The sequence below is a fragment of the Falco punctatus genome (genome assembly GCF_963210335.1).
Source record: "Falco punctatus genome assembly, chromosome: 5".
Lineage (NCBI taxonomy): Eukaryota > Metazoa > Chordata > Aves > Falconiformes > Falconidae > Falco > Falco punctatus.
This window is the reverse complement of record NC_137584.1, coordinates 50,535,195-50,547,325: the sequence shown is the minus strand read 5'-3', so window position 1 is coordinate 50,547,325 and position 12,131 is coordinate 50,535,195. Positions and strand designations below refer to the sequence as shown.

Below are 12,131 nucleotides of genomic sequence, written 5' to 3'. Positions count from 1 at the left end.
GGACTGCTCTGAAACATGTTTTAAATACTTTATAACGTAACATGCCCAAAAGTTGACATAATTTTACAAGATGTTAATGATTTTCCACATTGACCTAACACCACCAAGAGAGAGCAAAGGGGAGGGCCACATATTTTTTTTAAATATTGGCAATTTTGTATCCATATCTAAATTACTACTGGATTTCAACTTTTCATTTTTCTACCACTTAATAATCACAAACAAATGTTACAAATGCCCTTTCCATTTTGTCATTCTTTCACTATATTACACCAAATTTAATTTCCTGTGGAAGTGTGTAATCTTTTCAGCTGTGACTGTCTCAGAAGCTCTTTTGTAATAAGCAGAGCCTCATCCTGTGGCAGGCCAATCTTTTATGAGCTGCGCTCCCACAGATTAGTTTCCTGAAATGTTTGCAATACTGTATGCTATAAAGTAACACCCAAAAGGAAAAATAAACGCGAAAACCTTCACTTCCTTCTGACTCCTGCATTCACCAGTCAAAGGAAATTTCATTTTGATTTGGGTAGATGGCAAATCTGTGAAGGTTATTACTGCATAACAGAAGAAGCCTCACGAGGTGTGAGACACAGCATCCCTTGCCCTACAGCTCATTAAAAGCATGGCAGAGAGTTGGCTGCTTGCTCCTTGTGCCCAGGGAACACAGAGATCTGCAAACAGTCACCACTCCGACAATCACCTCTCCCCGCCACCCGCCCTCAGCTCTCTAAGAGGTCCCCTCCACCAGCAATAGGCTGCATTCCACCAAAGTAAAAATGTCAACCGAGACGCATTCGTGCTTTGCATGACAAGATACCTGTGATGGCAGGAAAGCAGACCAGCTGGCCTGCTGGGTCCTTCCCAGACCCCTGCCCCTGCAGAACGTAAACCCAATCTTCTTCAAACCAGCTTCCCACTACCAATGCTCCCACACACACCAAAACAACTTATTTACAAAAACAGAGATAAACAAACAATTCTGAATGTTTAAAAACTAATCAACTCAGAAGAAACAACAGCAACAGAGATTAATATTCCTATATCCCTCCTGAAAAGAGAATTTAGGTGCCTCAGTATAGATGACAGAGGAGACACCTGAACAAGCACGAAGTAAAAGTCTGCGAAGGGTCGTGTTAATGGCATTCAGCCAGCAGGGATTACTGAGAGTGGCTACAGAGGTGTGCTAGAAGCCCTGCCAGCACATGCAGGACCAACACTCTCTCACTTCAGTGGGAGATGTCACCTCCAGGAGATTCTCTTCAAACTGACCCAGAATCCAGCCAGATTTGGAAACCTCTTCACCTGAGCACACAAGTTACCCGAGTTGTGAACTGCTCTCCCAAAACACACTAAATTGATGGATGAAGCATGACCTTTCTCTCCCTGCTCCCTGTAAGACTTATCTTGCTTTCCCTCTCTCACAGCACTGATGTAGCAGCAAATCATTCACATTTCTGACATCGTCTTCTAATTTATGTACCAAAATACAGCACATTAAATCCATATATATATTTTCAGAGTAAACAGTCATCTCTCCTCATCACTTCATAACTTTTGAAGCTAGACAAGCATTTTCAGTAATTGAGCCCTCTCTCAGGTTATTTTGGCAATCCATTTCCTTGTAATTCTGTTTTATGCTTGTATCTTTAATACTTAATCTCTAAAAAGCAGCTAATCAGTAAAAATAATTCCATGCAGGGAACAGTACTTAAACAAATGTCTCAGGTGTTACATGCAATGCAATTCAACTCCCATAAGCATGAAGAAACATTTTTCCACCAGCTTCAGCGGGTGTCGCATCGGGGCCATAAATCAGATGAAGATGCTCCATGCTAACGGTTATGTGGTGTGCTATGAACTGTTTCAGAACATAAAACAATGATGTAACTACTCTCATAAAACCAGTTTGCTCATGGTTTTACAGGACCTGAGTGTGTGTTTAACAATTTCAAGCCACAACAGTAGAAAAGAAAAACCTGCCAGCTATTAGTGACCTTACATTTTTGGCCTCGTAGGCCATAAATTAAATAGCCTCCCCTCACTAGATGTGCATCTCAGTCTCCAATTCCTTATACAGGGTGAGGAAAAAAGGGTCTATATATGGATTTAATTCCTATAGAAATCTTGGTCAAAGATGTTGGGTGATGTAAAGCTAAACATCAAGGGAATAACTGCCATCATCTGGCTGAGTTTGGTAAAATGGAGTTAATTTACACTTCTTTAGGGATTCACTGGTGTGTGAAATTAATCTAATTTAGATTGACCAGAAATTGAAAATGGAATGAAGGAGAAAAGCAATTAAAGACCTTTCCTAAATGCAAAAATAGTACTGCTTTAAGTGCAGCAATACAGAACCCTTCATGCTATTGCTACCACCCTTCCCGCTTGAGGAAGAAAATAGTAAGTCTGTATATCTACATATCATCACTGTACCAGTATAACTTCATCCAAAGAAAACAGTGGTAGAACTTTTCTACCAGTATCTGTAAATAAATACATTTTCAAGTTAAAACAGTTCACTATTCTGCATACAGACCAGGCCTAGCAGATAAACATCTGCTGGAACAGCTCCGTGTAATTGATTGTACATGTGGCTCAACATTTACTTCAATGACTTTTAGCACCTTCATGTTATTGTTTCTGCGTTGTTCCAACAAGCAATGGCTAATGTAAGATGCAGACATTCACATACCGTATCCTTATGAATAACTGGTTCCCAGAGATGTGGCAGTGATAACATTGTCATCGTATGATTCAAAGTAGCTTGCTGTAGGTCACATATCAGAAGAGAGTCCCACCTGAAAACATAACAAATCCAGATAGTAAGTTCATCATATTCAGAGATTTACATCAAGCTCTGCTAATCCATTTTGTGTGTTTACACATGTTCCTCCCCTGCATTAACAGTGTCTGTGCTCTTCCCAAGCTTACAGAAAACACTTGTGATGGGTTTTCTGCTTGTTTGGTTTTGGGGTTTGTTTTTTTTGCTGTTCACAATGGCAAGCAACAGTGTGCTGCTGTAGCCAAACTGCTTTGGCCCACTGCTCCAGACCAGATTTCAGGCATGCTAGCAAAGCAATGAAAACAGAAGCTGTAAATGTAGAGTGGACAGATACGGAATTTCAGATTCCCCATTGTCAGGTCCCTGACAAGCACATAATTGCTCTCACCAGTGCACTGCCAGTTTGGCTCTACCTTTATCTTTTTTTTTCGTTCTTAAGATAGAAAATCGCTGGTTTAGAAGAAGACACAACACTGGAGCTCCCTCATGAACTATTCTCTTGAGATGAAGCAGTCTTAAGAAAGCATTTCTTTCCTATTGGTGACAACAATTACCTTATTTATAACCATTTGATCATTTCAAATTACTTGATGGGTGAGTCTGGTTTAAAATATTTTTTTTATGTATTGTAGGTAACCAATGCAGATATGGAAAATGAGCTTTTACTAGCAGCACTCATGGCAGCAAACACATACATTTTCCAATTTAAGAGATGAAAAAGCTTTTTCTTACTAAAACTAATGGTAAAATCACAACTGATTGAAACAAATGTAGGTTCAGGCAACATAAAAGTCTACAGCATTAAATAAAGAAAACTTGCTTGGACTGTGTATCCCCATAAATAAATGTTTGAAACAAGAATTAAGAAACTTTTGATTGTTAATTGTTTTGACTCATCCTACGATGCATGAGGATGTGGATAAAGCTATAAAACACAGCTATTGATACAAAAAGCGGATTAATTGGGTTCTCTTCATTTTGAAAATGTGGATAATATAACTTATGGGACACTCAGAAATACAGCCACACACACACACAGAGTGTTAAGAAGTCACATCAGAGATAAAGCAGGGCTCATATCTTTTTAAATCAAGTCTCCTCAAACAGAAGCTGCTCTTCCCCCTCTACAAGCTGCATCTCATCCTAGGGTAAGAGGTTTTCACGAGCGAAGTTTAGCAAATAACAAAGAATTTTAAAGAAATGATGGGCTTAGATTTTAGCCATAGTTTACATTTTTTAAGTTACTCTAACGTTTCTTTGACTCTTCACACCTCCAAAGAGGCTTGGCTCTTGCCTTTATTCACTGGCCAGCCACAACATCACACAGCTCACTAGCACCATGTACATCTTTCATTTGCTGCTACCTAAGCAAGTCAGTGTCTCCTATACTCTGTATTTGGTCTTCAATAACAAGCATAAAACCATGTAAAGATTAAGTTACCAAGAACATATTCCATGGTCCAAACCCCAAAAAAAAAAAATTATTAGTAGAGTGCGCTTGCCATAGGTATGATGCTAATATGTATTATTTAATGTTTGCCTGCTCTGAAACAGTATAAATACGAGTTGGTGAACAGAATCAGTACAGAGCAGTGGACATATATATTTCAGTATACACATACTTAAATGTCAGGCACTGAGGTGAGTTGCTGAGTCACAGCATGGGATCCAGCAGCAGTGAGCAAGGGCAGAGAACTGACTGCTAACAGTGCCCAGAGGCAGTCCCGGCTGGCGGAAGGCACGATCTTCTGCCGTGCCCCACTGCTGGGATTTCAGCAGCACTCCCCTTCATCGGGGAGAGCTCCGTCCCTCCTGGCTGGCAGGCAGGCAGGCAGCTCCTCTAGCTCTGCGCTGGGGGGTTCCTACGCTGCCCAGCTGCGGAGTAGCTGGCTGAGGCACCATCTCATTCATTCACCGGCCTCCACTCTGTAACCCCAGCAGTGGCTCCTTCCCTTTCACTCACAGCCACCTCTGCTCAAGGAACAGAGGGCTCACTGGGAAGCTCATGGGGGTCTGACACACGTGAATCCAGCTTGGGGTACTGGTAAGCAGGTGCACATGTTGGCTGACACAGGGAGGACCAAGCAAATGCACACTGGCAGAGCTGCACGGCTGGATGGGCTGGGGACACAGTGTCAGCTGAACTGGCTGCTGCAGGCACTCACGGTACAGCTGAAACACTGCAAAACTGGCAGCGCTTCTGACCTCAGAAACATGGGCTTCAGAGCATGAATGTGTGAAAACCACCCACCTGCCTGGGGAGCCCTACCAGAAAGCAACTCATTTTCAGAAATGCCAAAACATGACCAGGTATCTGCATTCCCAGATACACATAGGCACAAAAGAACAAGAGAGCATTGTCTAGATTTGATAGACAGCTTTAACTTACAAAGTAGACTTAGAATTTTTAAGGAGCATACACCTAACACTTCACATCCAGGCTTGATGTTATAAAGGGCTTTCCCTAAAACAGCCATTTTCCTGAGTGTTAGATAAATCCATTCTATTGAACTGCTTAAATTCTACTTCCTAATAACTCCATTTACCTACAAAACCAGTTCGTTCTCAACCCACTGAAGGCTTAAAAAGAATCCTCCCTCCCAGAGAAATCATCCTCCCTACTAAAGGATGTTGCTAAACATGGCCAGATGTCTTCAACAGGAAAATACAGTATGACATGCAACTCATTCTTTTTCTGCTTGCAGATTTATTTGGAGTCATTTGATCAATCTGTTCCTAATGACTGCACCTAATCATTTACCTTGCATCACTTCATTTACCTTTTGGAAAACTACCAGAACTTTTCAGGTGAATAATTTATTTAAACATTTTTCCTTTCTGGTTTTTTTTTTGCTGCCTGTTAAGGGTACTCTTGGACAATACTCTGAAAGAGAAGTCCAAAATCACCACCTGAATGGAAATGAATGACTACAAAGTAGCCCCACTGTGAACAGAAATGTATCGCAACACATGGAACCAAGCAAAACATAGTGTTTCATGTCCAGTGAATCAGTTCAAACCTAATTTAGGATGGTAGCTGTCACCGGCTACCGTTGGCTTCCTGCTGTTCAGTGTCCTGTAGGAAATGCATTTGTAGTTCTCCATTTGATTCCCTTTTGCTTAGATCCCTTCGCTGAGCCTTGCTCCTTTTCTTTGGCCAGGTCAAAGCCATGGTTCAGATTTTCAAGGCCACAAGTCATGCCCCATTTTCTGAGCTTATTGCCTCTCCGCTCACAGTTGAGATAGAGGGATCTCTGAGACCATGTAGGAGAAAGACAAAAGTGCTCTAAACAAACCACTTCTGGCAGAGCAGGAGGGACTAAAGAAAAGCTGTTAAGAGTCAACTGAACTACTTGTGAACCTGACAAGTTTCAAGATCTTTCACAAAGATCTTTCTGGCAGAGACTTCCTAGTGCCTTTCCTTCACTGAGAAACAAGCACCAAAGTCCCAAAAATACACTTAGAAATTGCAAGTCCTAAAAAAGCTTCTTTAAAGCAAAGGCAAAGTCTTTTCAGGTGAAGCAGAAGCATGGAAGCCGCTGTGAAATCTCAAAATGGAAATTATATGGGAGCTGTTTAAGTACATGGTTCTAGCAATTATGGAAATAGCTAGCGCTGACAGGAATACACTGGGGACGCAGCACTTAAAATCTTGGTGGAAGAAAGATTGGGAACTAAATATACAAATCAATATAGTCTCTACAGAAAGAGATAATGGTAAGAAAATATATACAGTTCTTGTCCAAACTGTTGATTTTCTATGGCTAGACAGTGGTAATCTCCGGTGCCATCAATTAAGACCTTTATTTTCACAAGCAATCTCTTAAGGAAATGTAAACATTAGGCGTAGTTAGAAAAATCAGTGGAAGCTGAAACATAATTTTTGCTGCTAACTTACATGCAGGTAAGTGTGCCCTCACTTCCCAAAACTGAGTCTATCAGTCTTAAGACAATATTAAAACTGTATTTATACATACTGAACTATAGATAAGTTACTCCCTCACCCCAAATAACTCCTTCCTTACAACAAAGTACAGCACTGAAGAAGCAAATATGCAAGCTTTTGCATTATAAATATTCATATTAATGCACACAGCAAATTCACACGAAGAGAATTGAAGAGGCCTTAAAATGTGGGTATTTAGAAAGTGCCTATAAAACCACTTCTGTGCTCTAGGACTTGTCAGGGTTTTGGCAATTCTTTCTCCACCTTCAGTAAATACTATTTGCTCATTTGAAAAATGAATAATGACTTATAACAGACAGAGTGTCTAAACCAAATGCTTAGATTGATTACATACATGCATTGAATTGTTTACTAAAATCAGGTCTAAATATCAAGCCACAAAACCTCCCCAGATACATATATTTTATTATGAATTTTTAAAAAACTATAGATTCTGATTTCAAAAAAATATACTTGTGAATAACCTTTCAGAAAGCATATTTCAAAATAAAAGAAAAAATGTAATTAATGATCTGAAAAAACTTTCATGTCAACAAATTTCAGGAATTAAGAAAAAAATTATAGTCTCAAGTCTTACTTTCCTGGTATCTACGGATGCATTTCAGCATTATTTCAAAAAAGGTGAGAAAGCTGGTATTTAGTTCTCTCTGACATCAGAAGCTCCATGTTAAGTTCTCTCTGACATCAGAAGGTCTATTACAGACATGACAGTACTTGTACGGTTTACCATGCAACACAAAAAATGGATGGATAAATCAACCGCCTGTAAAATATGTCAGACTGACATCCACGCAGATTGAAGACCTCTTCTCCATACAGAACAATCACGGTGCATGACAACGATACAAGCTTCTTCTCAAACCACGTCTCCCCATACACTCCAGCTATACTCTGGAAGGAGCAAGAGCAGCAGTTTCTCGGTAACCGGGAATTACTTCACTGACAATGGCAATTCAGTTCTGCACTTGCAATGTCTGTACACACATCAACAAGTAGAGGGGGAAGTGGGAAGAGAATGAGAGAAAGAAAATGAAGCTGCAAACAGGGGGTAAACTGCAGAAGGAGGTTCCACAGTGATGCACACTGATGTGCCATCCGATGGCATCAGGGGAATTAGAAACAGCAGATCAGAGGCACTCCCTGACACAAAGCTGCACAGAAGGGATGAGGGACATGACAGAGCTGTACAAAAAATAATGCATGAAAATCCCCAGAAGAACAGTATTTTTTCTTTTACTTTTTTTGATAACCTGCTCAGACGGTATTTAAAATAATAATAAAAAAAAATACTCATTGGATTCTCTCTAGCATGATATACTCCACCAGCACTACTTAATTAATCGAGCGTATTGTTCTTTTCTACAGTAGGATTTGCTTTGACCTTTCTCTTTGACTATTTCTTTTAAATTCTGCCCCTCTTTTTCATTAATGTTAGCGATCACAAAATATATCAAGAGTGACAGGCAGTAAACATTACTGGAGGCTGTTGCACTTGGACTGTGATGTGGATGGTCATCCAGAGGCGGGTGTTTGAGCTCCGAGTTAGAAGGTCACTCAAATACCCGTTCCTCCAAATATCAACACTTTTGGAAAAAAACCTCCAAGATCAAGATCTAACACCAAGAGTATTTCACAGTAATTTCTATTTCTATTCCAGCCACAGTAATGACACTTTCATTTCAGAGAACAAAAGCCATTAAACAGACTATATTATGAAAGGCAACAGTAGATGCTGGGGCTATGAAAGCTTGGGGAAAAACACCCTGTTCTCTAACACTGCAAGTACAGGTGAGAGACACGCAGAAGATGACAGAGAGTCTGAAAAAGCACAAAGAGATCTGATAACTAATCAGAGACAGAAACCCATCCGAGAGTCACAACTATCTTTGCAGGCTCTGAAAGACAGAATTAAATTGACTTAGTACTATACTCAAAAATTAATTTAATTAGCTGCCATTAAGCAGGATAAGTATGCAGTACCATGTTGCTCTGACAAGCTGTCTCCAGAAGGGTAAGTGGAAGGTAAAATCTTACTTTTCAGGATGAGATTACGGCTGTGCACTGAGACAGAAGGCAATGGCATGTCTGCTGAGGGCTGCTTAAAGTTAGTGCTGGACATTTCATCTCACACTATATAAAAGGATGGTACGTGATAGATGAGCCACAAGTGCGAGTTTCAGATTCTGCACATTTATTCATATGGCTGTGCAACTTCACCTCTTTCTGGTGTTGCCACTTACGTGAAGATGACAGCCTCAGTATAACCTCTGCCAGGAGTTTTTTCTCCATTTTCTCCTAGTCAGAGCTGTCCCTGAAAGGACTAGAATACCCTCGGTGCAATTTATTTATTTTTGTTTTTAAGAGAGCATATCAGTCCTTAGCTAGAAAAACAAGGTCTGTGCAGGAGGTGGTTTCTATGCTAATCTGGCAGGCTGCCAGATCTGCTGGCTGCTGCGCACCTATCGTGTTTTATGGGGTTACCCGTGGCACCTCTGCTCTGCTCCCAGCATCTACCAAAACTTCTGCCTTCTCTACATAGCATACAATCTACACATCACAGTGCAGCCTGCAAGCAGAGTGGCAGTGGTTGACAGAGAATAAAGTAGACTCAAACTATGGCCACAGTCTACAAGCAGATAGTGACAACTGAAGAATCGATGGTAAAACACAAAGGAAATCCAAACTAAGTGTTCCCCTGAGGAAGACTTGGAGGAAATAGAATAACACATTTCAAAGCAAGAGTCCCATGCATATGAGACTTCACAAGCCTCACCTTCTCATGCCTCCTTCTATTCAATGATAAATACAGTAGTGAGGAAAGGCATCTCACTGTCAGTGCTAGAAATTCTGCTTATTTGCAAAGCAGGCACTTGCATCCCAGGCTGTGATCAGGAAGCTATTGCTCACATCACTTATATTAATATATATCTCAGCCCTGTCACACCAGAACCAAGCCAGATTTACCAGGCAAGACAAAGTAGCTTTCACCATTCCATCAGCAAGTCATTAGGGAGGTGTTCCTCCATGACAGGACACAACTGCACAGTAACATAAGCTCTCAATTTAGGCTGGCAATGTCCTTCCTGCCACGACTCCTCTCACCGGGACTGTCTTTAGGCTGCATGACCTTGTGTAGCAGTTCACAGATTTTAAGAGCAAGCACAACACACCATGTGCCCTTCTCTGGCACTACATTAATCACCCTACTTTAATGACTTCTACTGATAAACCACTCTGCGTACCTAACCATCCTTCCCAGTGGCTGCACCTAAAGTAATAAATCATATATGCCCTTTCCCATACTCTGCCACTCTGTAACCCTCTAGCAGAGACAAAGCCACTGAGAACAGCAGCTGGCAATTAAGGGTGAAAACCTGCAGGGATCAAGAGATGCCAGTTTTACTAGCCATTTGATGGGTGGCCTTGAATCTCTCAGTCTATGTATTCTCATACTTACAGAGAATAACTGCATTTCTTTTCAGCTACACTGAGAACCACAGATACTAGATACTACTTATTACTGGTATGTATCTACACCACCTATTACTATATATAACTACAGGTAAGAACTGCCTTAGACTAAACAAACAGCTACAAACAGAGAACATATGATTTTATAGCATTAATTCTTAATTATTTCACTCTTCCAGGAAACACAGGTCCACAGCTGAGCACGAATAAAGACACAAGATCTCTATGATAAGAAAAGCAAAACAATGGCCTGACATGACCTAACGAAAGCACAGGATACTACCCCCCCAGGGTAGAAATCTCCTTATTCCAACACTTCCTTTCAAGTGCTCCCAATATGTTACTAGACAAAGAAACAAGAAATTCACTTTTGCAAGGCAGTAACATTTTTTAAAATAGCAGCATCTGACATTATTCCATAAATCTTTCCCAAAATCAATGTGCTTTATATCAGAAGGGACCTTTAAACTCCAGAGCAAAACAAATTTAGGTTTGAATTACAACATAAAGATACATGCAATAAACTTAAGTATGTCAAAAGCTTCACTGAAAAAAGGTTTGCTGAAGGTTTAACATGGAGCTAAAAGGCTCACATGGCGTTGCAAGATTGACTTCTGTGCTGCTAAGCAATGTATGGTACTGAGAGTTCCATCAACTCATAGGGCTTGAGAAACACGCTGAGCTCTTAGCTGCCACAGATTTCATATCTGACCATGAAGGGCATCTCACCATCTGCCTCTGTTTTTGACCCCTGTGATAACATTTTTTTCCTCTGTTCATCTTTATCTATCAAATACTTACACTGCAAGTTCAATGTGTCTGAAGACTTAAAGACAAGGAGGCCTACATCTTCACTGAAACCTTTAGATGTTACCACAAGGAAAATAAGTCACCATAATAAAAAATCATGTATATCACACAAATCCACCATTTTATCATTTTCACACAGCTTCCTATCCGGAAAGTATTCTTAAAGGAATAAACTCTGCCTTCCTCCCAAGATCTCTTTTGTAGCCTTGTTTCCTATGTAAAAAAAACCTGCAATCACACGCTGTGTGTAATGTCACGCCTGTGTCTGTCTTCCCCTAATAACTTCTCTACAGACATTTAACAAAGAGGTAGCAATCTGAAAATTACTCAGTCGGAAGAAGTTCCTTCTGATTCCAGCTTGTGCTCAGACAAGAGACAGACTGCCAGCATCCACACTAAAGGAAAAATCTTCCACGTTGACTCATAAGACAACACAGGATCTGCAGATAAAATAGATGTACAGAGATGCAAAACTGCTGAAATCTGAAGTTCACAACTACAGGTGCACCTGTATGGCTGAATAAAAAGTGAGGAAAAAAAGCAAGTTTGAGCACTGCAGCACACTGCTCAATAGCTCACCTCCTGTGTGTTTTTGAACCACTCCAACCACCTCCTCACAAGCCAAGCGTGCTGTCAGGAGGGCTGCTGTAGCAGCAAGGATGTAACCAAGCCAGTACGACCTGGCTATCAGTTCAAGGGTCAGTCCTTCGCCTCCTTTTATACAGCAGCCCAAACACAGCAGGGACTGCATCCAAAAGACAGGCACTTACAGGAAGCTGGAGTTCATGATTTCTGCTGCATACGGAAAAATCTGAGGCATTTTCTAGGGCATCTCGTGGGGGCAGTACTGAAGCAGAAAACCAGGGGATGGGAAGGTTCTCAAATACACACATGTACCATTGCCTCACTAACCTTCCATCCTACCACTCTTCTACCTTTGACCTGAATTTGAATGTTGGTGCCGTAAGTCAAGATGTATAAAAGCACCAGCTGGGCGATATCCCCGCTAGAACTGTTTCTGGAGTTGAGCTTCGCTGCCCAGTGCACAGCTGCTCCAGACTGAGTGCCCAGCCCCCAACCCCCACCCCCCACCCTCCCCAT

General features: G+C 41.0%; 1 protein-coding gene across 5 annotated transcripts in view; it reads right to left on the bottom strand.

Annotated features, from left to right (window-relative positions):
- HIVEP2 (HIVEP zinc finger 2) overlaps window positions 1-12,131 on the bottom strand; it is a 145,077-nt gene that overhangs the window by 105,649 nt on the left and 27,297 nt on the right. For all 5 annotated transcript variants that reach the window (XM_080390051.1, XM_080390046.1, XM_080390050.1 and 2 more), the window contains exon 2: window positions 2,693-2,798. The gene's annotated coding sequence lies outside the window, so the exon portion shown is untranslated. The remainder of the gene's footprint in view (window positions 1-2,692; window positions 2,799-12,131) is intronic.